Source organism: Lissotriton helveticus, chromosome 10 (assembly GCF_964261635.1).
Source record: "Lissotriton helveticus chromosome 10, aLisHel1.1, whole genome shotgun sequence".
Classification (NCBI taxonomy): domain Eukaryota; kingdom Metazoa; phylum Chordata; class Amphibia; order Caudata; family Salamandridae; genus Lissotriton; species Lissotriton helveticus.
In genome coordinates this window covers 1,205,037,634-1,205,056,080 of record NC_136071.1, presented here as the reverse complement: position 1 = coordinate 1,205,056,080, position 18,447 = coordinate 1,205,037,634, and the positions used below count along the sequence as shown (strand labels likewise).

Here is an 18,447-nt window from a genome sequence, read left to right as displayed (position 1 = left end):
GGAGGGCTTGTTTAGCTGTCTGCCTTCCCTCTCTTTCACCAGGGCAGGAAGGCTTGTTTAGCTGTCTGCCCTTCCTCGGTTTAACAGCACAGGAGACCCCCAGCCTTATATTGCAGCTGAAGCATTTCAACTCTAGGAATTAACCGCGCGGGAGGGTTGTATTTTTCTAAAATTATAAAAGTATATGCACCTCGTACCCCTCGGATCTTCCCCACTTCGAGCACTGACTATACCTGGGAGTCTCCCGCTGCCTACTGCTGGAGTTGTTTTGTCCCCCCTTCCCTTTCAGTCCAGTTCACCCTGCTGCCTCCGTTCTGCAGGGTCTCGCGTGGTTAGCTGATCGCTACCCCTTCTGTTCCTGTAACATCCGGGATCCCTGAGCTAGCTGTTCACTCACCAACCTCACTCCAGGCGCACGTCTCGAGAAGTGATGCTCCTGCCATTAAAGCGCCTGAAGGCGCACCCATGCCTACGCCTAGCAGACACACTGCCACTGCTGCCCTAGCCGGGCTTCACCCCCAGGACCCCAAGGCAGGAGGGCAGCGGGATGGTAGTTTTACAAAATGAGCTTATACAGCAGCTCTCGCTAACTTTACTGCTCGTAAATGCCCTTTGTGAATATCGAAAGTCGTAAAGTTAGACTTTTGTCTCAGTTTACCTTTGTGAATCGGGCCCTGAGTGTCTGCGGCACGCGCTCTCAGCATGGCTTGAAGGCATGGCTGATGACAGTAATGAATGAATGAATGAAACACATTTGTTATAGCGCAAAACGGCTACTCAGATGAGTGTCCCGGAGCTGCCAAAGCGGTAGAAGAGATGTAGAACGTTGCTAGATTTTAAAAAGCCACGTTTTCAGGTGTTTCTTAAAGACTGGGAGATCTCAAATAGAACGAAGGGGAAGTGGGAGCCTGTTCCAAGCCTGGGCCCCCAAGAACCGAAAGGATCGGCCGCCTCTCCGGGCTAAACGTACTTTAGGAATACTAGTGCGGTGGATGGAGTAGGATCATAAGGATCGGCCTCGGAGCCTACCAATGTCATATGCATGTGTCCGTATTTGCAACGCATGGTATATGTACGGCTACCTATTCAAAACTACTGTGCCTCTTGTGTGTTCAGACAGGTTGGCATTAGCACTTCAGTTGTACAATGTATACTGGTATATGCCAAAGATCAAACCTGGTGTCTGCTCTATGATGTGTGTACTGCTAATCACAGTGTATGATGCAGCGAGTGGTAATGTATGTGGGATTTACTGTGGTGTGTGTGCTGATGGTGACCACCCAAGAAGAATGAATAAATGGTGTCCCTGCAGTACATACACATATGTTTACAATGTATAGTGCAGGTATTCAAGCGCGTGTACTAAAGATTTCAGCGCATGGTGTTATGCATGATGCACTCTACAGTGTAAGATCTAATGTCACGCATGTGCTCATGGTAACAGTGCATACGTGTGGTATCTGCCACAGCCTGTAGCAAGCACTGTGCTTTATGTACTGTTCACTTCAGTGTGTAGTGTTTGTGTACTGTAATGTGTGCATTGTGCACAGATTGTTTCACTGCAGTGTACGACAAGCTGTGACGTGTGTTCCAGTGGGTATGGTGTAGTGTCAGACACGACTTGGAGGAGTGTGAGTGTGTTCTGATAGGTATGGTGTGGTGTCAGACATGACCTGGAGGGGTGTGACGTGTGTTCTGATGGGAGTGATGTGGTGTCAGACATCAGTGTGATGTGTTCTGATGGGTGTGTTGTTGTGTCAGACATGAGGGTGATGTGCTTTGATGGGTAGGGTGTGGTGTCAGATATGACCTGGAGGGGTGTGATTTGTGATCTGATGGGTATGGTGTTGGGTCAGACATGACCTGGAGATGTGTAGTGTGTGTTCTGATAGGTATGGTGTAGTGACAGATATAACCTGGATGAGTTTTATGTGTGTTATGAGGAGTATGAGTGATTTGTGTTCCGAGGGGTGTTTTTGTGGTGTCAGTCATGACTGTGATGTGTGCTGTGATGGGTATGAGTGTGATGTGTGCTCTGCAGCGTGTGGTGTCAGACATGAGTGTGGTGTGCTCTGATGAGTGTGATGTGGTGTCAGGCCTGAGTGTAATGTGCTCTGCTGTGTGTGATGTGGTGTCAGGCCTGAGTGTGACGTGCTCTGCTGTGTGTGATGGGGTGTCAGGCCTGAGTGTGACGTGCTCTGCTGTGTGTGATGTGCTGTCAGACCGGAGTGTGGTGTGCTCTGCTGTGTGTGATGTGGTGTCAGGCCTGTGTGTAATGTGCTCTGCTGTATGTGATGTGGTGTCAGGCCTGAGTGTGACGTGCTCTGCTGTGAGTGATGTGGTGTCAGGCCTGAGTGTGACGTGCTCTGTTGTGTGTGATGTGGTGTCAGGCCTGTGTGTAATGTGCTCTGCTGTATGTGATGTGGTGACAGGCCTGAGTGTGACGTGCTCTGCTGTGAGTGATGTGGTGTCAGGCCTGAGTGTGACGTGCTCTGCTGTGTGTGATGTGGTGTCAGGCCTGTGTGTAATGTGCTCTGCTGTATGTGATGTGGTGTCAGGCCTGAGTGTGACGTGCTCTGCTGTGAGTGATGTGGTGTCAGGCCTGAGTGTGACGTGCTCTGCTGTGTGTGATGTGGTGTCAGACCTGAGTGTGGTGTGCTCTGCTGTGTGTGATGTGGTGTCAGGCCTGAGTGTGATGTTCTCTTCTGTGTGTGATGTGGTGTCAGACCTGAATGTGGTGTGCTCTGCTGTGTGGTGTCAGACCTGAGTGTGATGTGCTTTGCTGTGTGTGATGTGGTATCAGACCCCAGTGTGATGTGCTCTGCTGTGTGTGATGTGGTGTCAGGCATGAGTGTGATATGCTCTACTGTGTGTGATGTGCTCTGCTGTGTGTGTTGTGGTGTCAGGCCTGAGTGTGATGTGCTCCGTTGTGTGTGATGTGGTGTCAGGCCTGTGTGTAATGTGCTCTGCTGTATGTGATGTGGTGTCAGGCCTGAGTGTGATGTGCTCTGCTGTGTGTGATGAGGTGTCAGACCGGAGTGTGGTGTGCTCTGCTGTGTGTGATGTGGTGTCAGGCCTGTGTGTAATGTGCTCTGCTGTATGTGATGTGGTGTCAGGCCTGAGTGTGACGTGCTCTGCTGTGTGTGAGGTGGTGTCAGACCTGAATGTGGTGTGCTCTGCTGTGTGTGATGTGGTGTCAGGCCTGAGTGTGAAGTGCTCTGCTGTGTGTGATGTGGTGTCAGACCTGAGTGTGGTGTGCTCTGCTGTGTGTGATGTGGTGTCAGGCCTGAGTGTGATGTTCTCTTCTGTGTGTGATGTGGTGTCAGATCTGAATGTGGTGTGCTCTGCTGTGTGTGATGTGGTTACAAACCAACACGAGCACCACTATTGCCGACCTATTTCTACTGGGATCCTAAGTTATCGCTCGAATTACTGAACAAAACAGTAACTCTCAGGGATTTCTTTTTCCAGAATAAATCCAATGATTTTTTATTAATTTTGCATCAGACTCACCAATTAAATGGTCACAAATTTTTCTGTTTTTTGTGCAACACAATACTTTTTTAACTCCACATCACATATAAAAAGACATAATCATCCAACATAACGGCTATCACTCAAAACACTCATACACAACAGCACATCAATATATACAATGATCAATTATCTAGAACTGTACAACATTATTTACAATTTCATGGTTGAAGCGAACGTAGCACTGGAAAGTACAAATACAATGGTTTGTATGATTTAAATTCAATCCAATATTCCTAATGCTTGATAGGGGGGTCTACGCGTTTCGATAACCCCTTGGTGTGGGGAAATCTCATCAGGACCATGTGCCTCTTAGGTGCTCGGTTTTCTATTTTGGAAGATGTAAATAGATTTAAAGAACTACCGACGTTGACTGCAATGGCAGGAAGTGGAGATTGCACATTTGGCGCTGGCCCCCGCATTGACTGTCAGAGGCCAGACAGCGTGGATAACCTGATTTAGTCAGCTTCATCTTTATTGCAAAGCCAAACAGCAGCGGGAAGCACCGCCGCCAAGAGCCCGGAATCCACCTCCGGTCGACTTTCACGCACAAAAAATCTCCACTTCCTGCCATTGCAGTCAACGTCGGTAGTTCTTTAAATCTATTTACATCTTCCAAAATAGAAAACCGAGCACCTAAGAGGCACATGGTCCTGATGAGATTTCCCCACACCAAGGGGTTATCGAAACGCGTAGACCCCCCTATCAAGCATTAGGAATATTGGATTGAATTTAAATCATACAAACCATTGTATTTGTACTTTCCAGTGCTACGTTCGCTTCAACCATGAAATTGTAAATAATGTTGTACAGTTCTAGATAATTGATCATTGTATATATTGATGTGCTGTTGTGTATGAGTGTTTTGAGTGATAGCCGTTATGTTGGATGATTATGTCTTTTTATATGTGATGTGGAGTTAAAAAATTATTGTGTTGCACAAAAAACAGAAAAATTTGTGACCATTTAATTGGTGAGTCTGATGCAAAATTAATAAAAATCATTGGATTTATTCTGGAAAAAGAAATCCCTGAGAGTTACTGTTTTGTTCAGTAATTCGAGCGATAACTTAGGATCCCAGTAGAAATAGGTCGGCAATAGTGGTGCTCGTGTTGGTTTGTAGCTATATATTTGAGGCTTGTCCTTATTGCCAGTGAGCCCAGACCCTGTCTTGGTAATGGTGAGTGATGTGGTGTCAGACCTGAGTGTGATGTGCTCTGGTTTGTGTGATGTGGTGTCAGGCCTGAGTGTGACACGCTTTGCTGTGTGTGATGTAGTGTCAGGCATGAGTGTGATGTGCTCTGCTGTGTGTGATGTGGTGTCAGGCCTGAGTGTGATGTGCTCTGCTGTGTGTGATGTGGTGTCAGGCCTGAGTGTGATGTGCTCTGCTGTGAGTGATGTGGTGTCAGGCCTGAGTGTGATGTGCTCTGCTGTGTGTGATGTGGTGTCAGGCCTGAGTGTGATGTGCTCTGCTGTGTGTGATGTGGTGTCAGACCTGAGTGTGATGTGCTCTGGTTTGTGTGATGTGGTGTCAGACCTGAGTGTGATGTGCTCTGCTGTGTGTGATGTGGTGTCAGACCTGAGTGTGATGTGCTCTGCTGTGTGTGATGTGGTGTCAGACCTGAGTGTGATGTGCTCTGGTTTGTGTGATGTGGTGTCAGACCTGAGTGTGATGTGCTCTGGTGTGTGTGATGTGGTGTCAGACCTGAGTGTGATGTGCTCTGGTTTGTGTGATGTGGTGTCAGACCTGAGTGTGATGTGCTCTGCTGTGTGTGATGTGGTGTCAGACCTGAGTGTGATGTGCTCTGCTGTGTGTGATGTGGTGTCAGACCTGAGTGTGATGTGCTCTGGTTTGTGTGATGTGGTGTCAGACCTGAGTGTGATGTGCTCTGGTGTGTGTGATGTGGTGTCAGACCTGAGTGTGATGTGCACGAGGACTCGGTGTGGTGTAAATACACACCATGCCTCACTCACCTGAGATGGGTGGGGGCGCGGAGACCCTCTCTCTCTCGCTCTGTCCTCTTCACACACAGATGTCTCCTTCCGCAGAGAGTCCCTGCAGCTGCTGACAGACCCGCCCTGTCTCTTCCTGGTTCCTCGCTGTCTCACCACAAGTTCCTGAAACCTGACATCTGCGGTTTCACCCTGGCGGAGGGATGCATGGAGGCTCCTGGGCCCTCACTCCCAGCGGTGCAGCGCCCCCCAGTGGCCTTCAGAGGAGTCTCTACCCCAACGAGCTAACTTTTCTGAGCCAACAAGCTGCATTTTATTTATTAATTTAAGATTTTCCCACAGCACAAATTGTAGTTTAATTGCATATGTATAGCGCTTAGTACCCCATAGGAGGCCTCAAAGTGCTTTTACGGCGAGAAGAACGTCACTGCGGAACTCAAAAGTATTAGTGGTGAATTAGTATAATGAAATTTTAAATAAATTTGAGTGGTGGATATGTTAGACTATTATTTAGATGGAGAAGGATAGTGGTGGGAAAGTTTGCATTTATATAACGCTTGCTACCCCTGGGAGCTGTTAAATAAAGTGCTTTTTGGCAAGTAGCATACTACTCCGGAACCCAAGAAGGATTAGTGGTGAATTAGTATAGCGAATAAGAAAGTAATGTGCGAGGTGGACGTTAGTCTGTAATTTCTATGGAAAAGGATAGTGGGGGGATGGAAGGGAAGGGTTTGCATTTATATAGCGCTTGCTATCCCTGACGAGGTGTCGAAGCACTTTTTCGGCGAGTATCACACTACCCCAGAACCCAAGGACGATTAGTGGGTAATTAGTATAGGGAAATATGAAATTAATTTGAGCGGTGGACATGTGAACCTGTTATTCGGATTGAAAAGGATAGTGTGGGGCTAGACGAGGAAAGGATTTAGAACGTTTTTGTATTTTTTTTTTATTTTATAGCAGAAGAAGGGGAGTAAAGGGGAGGTGGAGGAGTAAGAGTCAGAGGGAAGGGTTTAGAGAGGCTTGTTTTGGAGATCTGAATCAAGAGGTATGAGATGATGCACAGAGGGGTAGAGGAGGGAAGAGTCTAGAAAGGGTTCTTTTCAGGACCATAGAAGCAGAATGGGGTTTTGGGGTGAATAAGGGAGTATAGGTAGAGGATATATTGAGAGAGATATAGGGTGAAAAATAGGGTAGTGCATTGGGAAGAGTAGTAGAATTGTGGTAAATAAATAAATAATACCTCTCTTTTTGAATGCATAAATGAATAACAGATAGCTCAATAAATAAGAGTCTAGATTCGAGGTAGTAGGAGTTTGCAGGTTTATTACAGCATAAAGGACAGGAACAGGACAACCTGCACGGGAACAGAATGGTAAGCCCTGGCAGCGCTGCCAGGATCTGGACAAGAAGGCTAGGAAGGATAACTTTTTAATAACAGTACATGAGCATATATACATAGCGCAAGCACATAGCATTACATTGCAATAGGCGTAGCAGTGGGTGGAGCAATAGGCGTGACGCGTAGCAGTCGCGAAAGATAAGGGTGAAAAGAGGTGTAACAGGGCGTATACATAGACATGTGATGCAAACGTAACAGAATATGTCATGAATGGGGCGGAAACCATGGAGGGGGCTACCTGAGGAGCCGGGACCTCTGACCTAATGGTGCGCGCAAACTGGCAATGACGTGTTACTAGGAGAAACTGGGGGCTATGAACTCTGTGCTAGGAGCAGAGACTGAAGTCTGGAGAGTCAGGGCGACATGTACCTAAACAGTATCTAGTATCTGATGTTTAGGGAACATGTTGATATAAACTAGAAGTCAGGAGGGGAAAAGCTAACAGACTCTAAGACTGGAGCATGCATTATTCTACATGTAGTGCGTGATGAAGAATATTAAATGACCATTAAATGCAGTATTTCTCTAACGTGGAGACGTAAAGGCTAGACAATGACGGTAACTATTGATGCGATTCAGTAGCTTTAGGAATGCAGAGGAGGAGGGCTGAACTGATAACTGGAATCATAACATACTCTTGGCAGACTCAGAGGCAGAGCCAGGTTGAACCGGGCACTGCGAGGCAGGAAGTAAGTGAAAGGTCGAGGATACAGGTGGGGGCTGTATCGCTCTTCAGCGAGGCTTCAGGAGACAGGAGCTGAATCTGGTGTCCGGGCCCTTTTGAGGCCTAGAAACGGGGACTTTACAATGGAATAACGTGCACACTGAGAAACGTGGCAACGTAACTTTACATAGGCCTGATATTCGTATTATTCACGAGAACTGGAAACTGACATACTAGAGATGGACACAACTGTAATTGCGTCATTAATCGAACATAGGGAATGCATATGCATATTAATCATGCGCACATAACATATGATGGAGGACGCGTAGGGACACAGAACATGGCAAAATTTACTTTTCCACATTCCCTCCTTGTCACTACGTTTCCTTCAGGAAACATCAATATTCATGATACCATCTATCATTTCATACAGTATCATTTGCTCGTCTCGAATTTTCTGGGAACGTGTTTTAGAACGGGGCTTGGGACTAGGAATACAAGAGGTAGCACAAATGCCGCAAATCGCAGGGCCACATTGTATACAGAGGCAGCAGCTGAATATGATCGCTACTGCAATACCTAGAAATGACAATACTTTCCATCCCCAGGCGGAAACTATGTTCCAGAACCAACCGGACCACGTCCAGGTGCCTGGATCTTGGTGTAACAGATGGGCAATTTTATGGAGTCTGGTTATAGCTGAATAAACAGACGGCGCGTTATTTGGAATGAAAATGCAGCAACTAGATCCGATGACTCTACAGGCCCCGCCCCTATCGGCCAATATGACGTCAAGGACGAGACGATTCTGTAAAACGACAATTCTCATAAAGGATTGTTCTTCGGTTAAATTACTTAGAGCAGAAGTAGTCTCAATTACTACTGCTTCGAGTGTTCTGGTTAATCTACGTATCAGTTTACTATTCACAACTGTACCTAAATAAGGAAAGACACCTTTATTGATATCTATATATTGTTCTAGAGTAGTTTCAGTATAATCGACAATCGGGAGGTTTCTCTTGTGTCTTGTATGTACTAGGTGGGAATTCCTATGATAATCAGATGGGGCTAGGAAAACTGGTGGCAGTAGGAAGGCAATGTAACAGGTTCCCTCCCAATCGAGGGGCAGACGAACATATGCAGTTTGACCACAAATAAAATAAGAATGGCGTGAAGCTTTGAAAATAGATTTCCTACTGTCACTATACTTGACAATAGTAGTACAATCACTATGTCCTACATGTACAGAACCATTATTTCGGACACATAATTCGCCTTTGACTGGTAGTACTGAAATAGCAGGTAAGTCTGGAGTAGTATCAGACTGAACATTCAGGACCATGTAATTCGAAGAATAATTACCTAAATTATACACTTCATTTTCTAGATCTAACCCGGTTCTATGGGGGGGACCTTGCTTGTCTGGAAAACATGTACTGTTAAGAAAAGACATATCTGTTGAGGATGACGTTAACGTGGACCATGCTCCACACGAACCATTATGTGAAAAAGGGTAAGGAAAGAGTGGCAGAACTCCCTTCGGTGTCTGGAAAGGGGGGAGTCGACCACACACCCAACAATTAGTGGCATTGCTGGTCTGGTGTGAATAATGTAACATGCGGATGAAAGAATTATTTCGCATAGCGAGGCGGTAAGAGAGTTCATGAGGAGGCAGATCACTAAACATGTGTTCTACTGTAACATTAGAAGACTTATTTACATGAGAAACTGGAAAATACAAGTAGAATGCATAACTGGTGCAGGAAATCATAATACTGAGAAATAAAACGAAACATAGAAAAACGATACATCGGATTGAGTTTTGACTAACTCTCTCACTATGGGGGTCTATTTTATACATGTCAGAAACAGTCTAACCGTTTCACCTAGGGGAGGACTTAGACAATCAAACTGGCTGACTTATTTTACTAGACCGGAGTTTCAACTTATACTCCTGCTGTGGAGTTTTCTCTAACAGGGAGGGTGCAGTATCATTGTTCTTTGCGGGACAGTCCTTGAGAATAGTACTTTGGCAATCCTTCAAATCCTGGGAAATGTTCTTTGAGACGGGTTTCAGTCCATAAAACTTCTTTACGTGCGAAAGGTGCACCCAGCCTTTGCGACCCTCCAACTTCACGGCTGTACGTGTGGCGAGGAGGACCTGTCGGGGCTCCTTCCAGCGTGGCTCCAGCGGACTTGAGCGGTCAAAATTCCGGACAAGAACCATGGATCCTGGAACGATTTCATGCGGTGCCACCTCGGTATTGTCTGGAAATGCGGCGGCAACCTGTGAACGACAAGAGTTGAGGGCAGACATCAAGGAAGCTAGGTAATCTGTCAGCATATTACTTGAAACATCGGTAATACTTCGGGGTCTGGGTGTACCCCACATGTTAGGGGGGCGGCCGAAAACGACCTCATACGGGGACAGACCTGATCTGGAATGCGCGACCATGCGCATATAAAATAGAGCAACTGGCAGAGCTACTAGCCAGTCCACACCTTTCTCTTTACATACTTTGGCGATGCGGATTTTCAGGGTCTGGTTATGTCTCTCTACGAGACCGGCTGCTTCAGGATGGCGTACACAATGGAACTTCCACTGGTACCCTAACAAAAGGGAAACATGCTTCATTAACTCTGAGGAGAATGGCTGGCCGTTGTCAGAATATACGACTCTAGGGAGTCCATAACGGGGGAAGAACTCACGAACCAACTGCTTGGCAGTGGTCGCGGCTGTGTAATCTGGGACTGGATATGCTTCTGTCCACCTGGACAAAGCGCATACAACTACGAGGACATACTTGAAACCTCGACATCGCTCCATCTGAATGTAATCCATCTGGAGGACTTCAAAAGGGTGGTCAGGAGGTTGGAATCCACCTTGTTCCACCGGGACACTTTTACCTGGATTAAACTGACAACATATCATACAGGTACGGACTTTCTGCTTGGCTGCAGCTCGTAGATGCTTGTTGAACCAAATGTTCTGGATACTGTCTAACATTGCTTTTTCCCCTAAATGTGCTGGACTATGTGCGGTATTAATAATGACTTGAACCATAGAGTCGGGGAGAAACCAAGTGGCTTTTCCTTTCGTTAACCATCCTTGATCTGTCTGGACCCCTCCTTGTTCGGACCATTTCTTGATTTCTTCGGGAGTAGCATGTAACTGGATATCTATGACATCTTGAGTAGGGTCCTTAACTGTCATACATGTAGTCGGATCTGGAGTGTGTGTCATGTTAACTGGAATGTCTGGAGTCTGTGCTGTAAGCTTGGCTGTGCGATCTGCTAGATCGTTACCCTGGGAAATAATGTCAGTAACTTTCGTATGTGCTTTGCATTTCATGATAGCAATGGATGTCGGTAAATGTATGGCATCTAACAGAGCTTGAATAAGGAGACCATGCTGAATCTTGGTTCCATGAGAAGTCATGAAACCTCTCTCTTGCCAGAGCACTCCGAAGTCGTGTACAACTCCAAATGCGTAGCGTGAATCTGTGTAAACATTAACTTTCCGGTTCTTAGCGTGTGTGCAGGCTTGTGTCAGAGCAACTAGCTCTGCTGCTGTCGTGTATTTCTATAGGTTCTGAATCGATCCCCCTATTCCTGACCCTATTCTGGTTAAACTACCTAGCTAGTTAACTAACAGTCAGCCCATGAGGCAAGAAATTCCCCATGATGCAGATACCGTTATCTGACGCAGTCACACTACGGCACAGGAACGTGTTATCTGATTAGGTCATAACGCTTGAGATCTAATTAGACAAGCGATATTCCTCCAGCCCATGATAAGGCATACGACGTTCTCATAACAAATCAAACCTATGACAACCTGGATAATCCGTGCGGCCATTGTTTTGATTTCACAGAGAACTTTAGTAAAGAATGTGCTAACGAGCAAGTCGTATGACATCTTTATTGACGTACCTATGTCCATCCTTACGTCAATCCCGGCACCTTTAAGGTATAAATATTGCCGATCTTGCCCTATGCAAAACACACGCGTGGTGACAAGACGGAGCAGCCACACTTGCCGAAGCCGAGAGCAGAAGCAGACCCCGCTGGCAGCAGCCCCGCCTTCCTGGCGCGCTGAGAGACGCGCTGCTATCTCAAGCCGAGAGACCCAGCACCGGCGCTTCCGGGTAGCCCTCGCAGGCAGCCTGGAATATCGAGAGCAGAGAAAGAGATACCATTCCTCATTCATCCTAAATTCCAGGTACAGAACTGAATAACCCCTCCCAGAGAATTCTTTAGTTATTCACTTGGCAAAAACAAACTTAACTTAAACTGTAACTTTCTATTCCCGCCCACGCATTAGACTTAGGTCAGGTACACGGGGTAGGCGTATTTAGAAACACCAGTTGAGTACGTTTAGTCAAATGTATATGTGTATGTAAATATATTTTAATCATTTTAAACATCATATGGCTCAGAAACCATATCAATGTTTTTACAGTATTATTTTATACTATTGCTTCTAATGTATGCACTTTACTTAACTATAAGTATTGCAATAATATCGATCCATTTCTCTTGTACGAGAAAAGAGACTGATCAATAAATAACACCTTTTTATTGAACACGCCCGTCTCTTCCTTTTCTCTACATTCTGATGAGACTAAGAATGCACGTACTGACTGAGTAAAATAATTGCCTTGTGCTCACACGACTCTTGAGATTGACTCTTGATTAGGGGAGAGCAAAGTTGTCATGTTCTATGGTTGTCAGAAACTAAATCCCTTCTTGTCTAATCAGGGAAGTTAATCCTTCCTTGAACATTCGAGAAAGTTTCTAGCGAACTCTGAGCTTAGCTGGCAAACCCAAAAATTAAGTCTAGTATCGACAGTAGTAGACCTAGTTAACGTCTGGTCTAGGCCTTTACTGCTGTAGGTACTATTCCAATGCGCAGAGCCTATTGGGAAAATAGGAACTACACTACATGGCGCCCAACGCGTTTGGAAAGGGCGATAAAACTAACGTAAGACATTTAGAGTAACTCAGTCGTGCTTTCTCACTCAGACCCCTTTTCCCAAATACTCCAAAGACGTCTGGAGTGGGTGAAAGGTTATTATATCCTCCAAAACCTCGCAGGAGGGAACTCCTATGTATGGTTTTTGGTCTAGTCAACGTTGAAGGATAAAACAGTTCCAGAATATTGTGCATCTAATCTCTGTTTCCATAAAGAAACCTGATCTGCAAATAAAAATAATACCATCCTGTCAGTAAAATGGGAGACAGTGATGGAGAAAGAGAGGCAATTAGATTAGCTACTGAAATAACAGATGCTGATGCTACCATGCAAGCAGCAGACGCGGATATAATACTCATTCCGGTCATTAAAAGGAGATCTATAACCTTAAAACTTATAGAAAATGGACTGACACCTAGAGGTGGCACAGTCATATTCGTAATTGAGGCACACGAATATCGGCAGACAGAGGTATACTATACATGGATACATTTTCCAGCAGCAAATGCTGTAACAAAGTACTTCCACTATTACAAAGTAGAGGAACCTCCTGAAACGTACACTCCTTTCGAGGAGGTGGAAGTACCACTCAAATTCCAAGAGCATTTGCTCTTATTTGATGGCGCCCTAAAACATAATAATCACATTACAAGGCTCGGTCCTTTAGGAAGACCAGGAGCAACGTGGCCGGTCTTAGCCGGATACACACCACATCCAGACATCGACGAGATGCCTGCACCAGAGCTATTAATACAGCTAAAACAACTACTAAAAATTCACAGACAATTAGTTCAGTATGTAATGCGGACTTCTACAATTCAGCCAGCGATTAAACTACCACAGCTGACCTCTCACCAGGGGAACACAAATAAAATTACACCACAGAACATCCAATCCTGCCTAGGTAAGGTTCCAGCTAAACGGGAACAGATACCATTCTGGTTGGCACAGAAAATCACCCAAATAGAGGCGGTGTTTCCTGACACCACCCCGCTAGAAAAACACAGGATTCTGACTATATGTCTCCCAATGGGAATCGCACCACACATTGAGGACTGTGACACTTGGGGTACAGTCTTTGCTTCCATCTACACAAAAACGCACGGTGTTCCATCCATTTCGGTAATACCAGATGTGCTAAAACAAATTCAAGATGAATATGGTCCAGAACCTGCTTTAACTCTTGGTATGAAATTACTGAAAGACTTCAAGCAGGTCTCGGCTATATTACTAGCCAACATAAAAGGTGAAGCAGCAAACGTGGCGATCCGCCAGAGGTTAAAAGAGACAGATATAGCAGACCAACCAGCTGAAATTGCCAGAATCATAGAAAAATCCTATGAAGAACTAGGCAGAGATAGTCTAGGTGGAATACCGGTAAAACCGCAACTGACTACAAGTCCAGAAAAAATATTTTTTAATAATAATAATTCACCAAAAAAGAACTGGGATGGAAACAAACAATCCAATCCAAAAGAAAAGAAATTCCAGTCCAGAGGAAGGTCTCCTAGGCGAAGAGAGAAATCTCCAAACCCGAGACAAAGGTCACCTCAGAGTGAACCCTCTGGGAATAGATATAACCTTAGAAATAGGGATAATATTAAAAAACCTGATAGATATCAAGACATTGATACACGTCCCTCTCAATCTTTTCAGAATTCCTCGCAGAAATCGGAAAGAAGAGGACGATCAGAAGAGCACGCCAAGTCCAAAGACAAGGAACCTGCTCAACTGAAAAAGAAATCACAATTTCCAAAAAAGAAGGTAGCCAGTATCAAGGTAGTTAACAATGCCGAGAATACTGAGGACACAACTGAAAAACGGAGAGTGGGCTCAGACAATGCTAGACAGCGCAGCAGAGGTGAGCATAGCTCGCAAAGTCCTTATGAATCATCTGGAGACAGTGGACACGAATGAATACCTTCAAGTGGAAACTGCAGATACCAGAGTTAGCAAGCCCCACAAAATATACGAGATAACATTACGTATAGAGGGAGATAAGACTAGGAAAATAAGGGGACTATTTTGGGATAACCTATCCAAGGGCTATGACATCCTTCTAGCTGAGAAAGACTGGCCACCGGAGTTTGTCAGGGAGTGCCCTCATGGCGAAGAAGTAATTATGCCTGCCTTCTCGAATCAAATACCGATTCATAAAAAATACACACTTGCTAGAAAGTGGGCAGTGGCCTTAGCACCTGCTTTATATAAAAATCATGTAGGATGGGATGAGGATTCTCCTCCTCACAAAGTCCAGTTAAAATCACAACCAACTGCACAAAGGCAGTACCCAATTAAGCAAGAAGCTAAAAAACAAGTAAATGAAATACTAGATCAGCTAGAATACCAAGGGGTGATTGAAACTTGCACCTCACAAATGAACAATCCTTTGTTTCCGGTCTCCAAACCAGACAATTCTTACCGTCTAGTTTTGGATTACCGACACCTTAACACATGTTGCAAAACTTTTGCAGTGCAAAACTCACACAGTGCTGCACTAATGAATAACATAGTGCGCAAAAAATACAAAACAACCTTGGACATCTCCAACGGATTCTTTTGTCAAAACATAGCACCAGAGAGCAGATATTTAACTGCATTCTCAGTAAATGGCACTCAAAAACAATTCTGTCGGTTAGCCCAGGGGTACAAGAATAGCCCGGGGGTATTCTCAGCGAGAGTAACAGAATTACTACAACAATATGATGATGAAGCATTATCTTATGTCGATGACATTTACTTAACAGATGATGACTTGGAAACTCACTTGAAAAGAGTGAACACCATAATACTTGGTTTCGCTGCAGAGGGTTACAAATTCAACTTCAAAAAGTCCAGAATTGCCCATCTGACGGTCCTATTCTTAGGATATGAGTTATCAAGTGAAGGCAAAAGCCTGGCAGACAATTTCCTAGAGAAATGTGCCGTAATCCAAGCTCCTAAAACACTAAAAAACCTACAGTCAATTCTAGGCTTCCTAAATTTCGGAAGAACTTACATTGCTAATTACGCAGAAAGGGTCAAGCCCCTTTACGATCTAATTGAACCAGACTTTAAAAGATCCAGTTGGACTCAAACACACACAGAAATTTTGAGATCCTTACAAACAGACATGCTAATTAAAACAAAATTAGAAACCCGTGATAATACACGCAACCTTGTGATCCGAGTCATCCCAGGGAAATGCGGATACACATACCTGACCTCTAATGAGGGAGAAAAGGTACCAATTGCATTCAAATCACATTTGTACACAAAAGCTGAACAGAGATTCAGCAACAAAGGAAAAATGGTTCAAGCAGTTCAAACCGCAATAGCTAGAGAAAAAGACATAGCTGATGGTCGACATATCACAGTCAGAACAGCTGAATCAGCCTTCGAGGCATTAACAACACCGTGTAATTTACCAACAACAACATTGGATCCAGATTGGTTGCAATGGGTAAATTCAATCACAACGGACAAAGTATACTACTTCTTTGATCCAGAACTAGAAGAATTAAAAAATCTAAAATATGAAAAAACGTATCCTCTGCCAATCGACATTCTGCCTCTAAGACATTACGCCTGTGTAATCTATACAGACGGACATGCTCAACCCTCCGTTTGGGGAGAACATGCATACAATCCCACATGTGAGATTACAAAAGAAGTGTGGCACGGAGGTAAACTAAGACCTCTATTAACAAAATCACACTCAGTAGAAACTAATTCAGAACTACAAACTGAAATATTAGCTTTGAAAATGGCGCTAGATAATGCGGATCGCGAATTCCCGACGCTTATAGTGTCAGATTCATATTTCTGCGTCAAAGCATATAACAAGGATTTGCAGACATGGATTCAGAACGGTTACAAAGATGACACAGATGCACCAATAAAGCAGAGACTTCTCTGGGAACAAGTAGCTCTTTTGAAGAAAGAACTACCAAAGACTCACGTGACTCACTCACTGAGTCATCAACGTGATGGCGTTCACGTTGTGGGGAATTCATTGGCTGAGACAGCCGCAGCGGCAGCCACTAAATCGGCTCCCGTAGATCGAAAAAAGCGTACATTAAAATACATTGACGGCGAAACATTGCTGGCGGTGAAAACGTCATCAAAAGGCGACTGCTCAGCGTTACCGATCAACTATCCACTCAATTATACATACATAATCGATGCAAACTCCGTCCCTTTTGCTCGAATCCCTGGAGTGGGGGATAGAGTGATTCCAAACATGGACAGGAGAAACTTGTTAATCGCAGACGCACACATGGGCGAGGGTCACAGACACCTTAAATTAAAAGATTATCTGGAAGAATTACAATCACGGTACTGGTGGCCAGGCATGAGCCTGCACTACACCATGTTTGTAAAAAACTGCCCAAACTGTAACAGAGATCGCAGTGGGGAGAGAAGCAGTTTAATACCTTGTCGTATCAAGGCAGATAATATTACCAGCAAAAAGAATGGCTTGCGATTAACATACACAGGCTAGTTCCACTTATAATGTAGATCCACAGCACTCGGCTGACGTCCGGACTGTTATACAAGATTTGCGAGTCTAAATGGCATATACGCTAAGAGCATGCTACGTTCGACCAATTTTTCTTTTTCTCAGGCAATCCAGCCTGGGGGGGGGGAGGAATGGCCAAATGAGCACAGCCCAGCGGGAATCTTCTCACTTCCTTCCTGAGGGTATGGGATGGTGTAAAGAAAAAACCAAGACAGAAAGCAATCTATAATAGAAAGGATATTAGGTTCGGGAGCTGGGTGGGTCAAACATCTAATAAGTGTCCAACGTAGTCTAAATAACTTGCCAAGAAATTCTCTGAAGGGATTCAGTCCGTACGAATTATTATTCGGAACTAGGATGTTGATCTCTGACCTTGATAGTCAGACTTCAGTGGTAATAGAAAAAACCTTTGATGTCAAAGACCGTTTGGCTATTTTGCAGGACTTAAACAAAACAAGAAAAGACCTGAGCAACATACAGTTGAAACAACAGCCAACAACCACTGAAGAATCACCACCTGTCCCAGCAAGACCTGTCTGGATTCCAAAAGTCGGGGATCTAGTCAGGGAAAAGATCGCGGTAAAGAAGGAATTTGGGCCTTCTTACAGAAAAGCAGTTCCTGTCTTGTCTGTCAACGGGACAAGATCAGTTGTACTACCGCCACTTGCTGGAAAAAAGGAGAACCGAGTTGTATCCATCGACCTGGTAAAACCACAACATGTGGCCGATAACAAACAGTAGGCCAAGTGGACTCCCAATAAGTAGCAGAACACCAAGGTTTGCTACCAGTACAGAGGTCCTAACAAAGAGGCTCATCACATTCGAAACGCCTACAGAAGAACAACAAGGACTATGCAACAATGCAATAGAACTAAGACCTCTGAAAACCCAAATAAAGACATTTAACAGAGACACACCAATCTATACAGAAGTACCAAGTGAAAATGCAAGAAACAAAAATCCTGAACCAATTGGAACAATTGACAGAACTGCATCCGGTTACTTCATCAACTTCGATGATTCCTCTGAAGGCTTCAGCGAACAAAAGACACAGCCATCATCAAAATCCTTTAAAGACAAAGCAAAGGAACTTTTGAAACAACTGAAAGAAACATATCTGATTTCTCCATGGATTGAATTTTGGGTGGGTTTTGGTGCATTTATCCTCATACTTTGGCTCATCATGGTATTTACCTTGGGACGCTTCATTGAGGGAAAATATGCTAAAATGGACACAGCAAGTCAGAACATCAACTTGGTCCTCAAACCACACACATCTTCACACGTCGAGAAACGAGAACTTTCTTCAGAACTTTCTTCAGCCAACTTCACAGCAATTCCAATACCTGGTGGGGTAGCCTGGGACAACACTGACTATGAAATTTATGGTCCGGTCGAGATCCTGAAATATCCAC

The 18,447-nt window shown here is 44.6% G+C and overlaps 1 protein-coding gene across 1 annotated transcript in view; it reads right to left on the bottom strand.

The window, feature by feature from the left end:
* LOC144785692 (uncharacterized) overlaps window positions 1–5,645 on the bottom strand; it is a 128,620-nt gene extending 122,975 nt beyond the window's left edge. The window contains exon 1 of the mRNA XM_078664483.1: window positions 5,509–5,645. The gene's annotated coding sequence lies outside the window, so the exon portion shown is untranslated. The remainder of the gene's footprint in view (window positions 1–5,508) is intronic.
* Window positions 5,646–18,447: the final 12,802 nt, after the last annotated feature.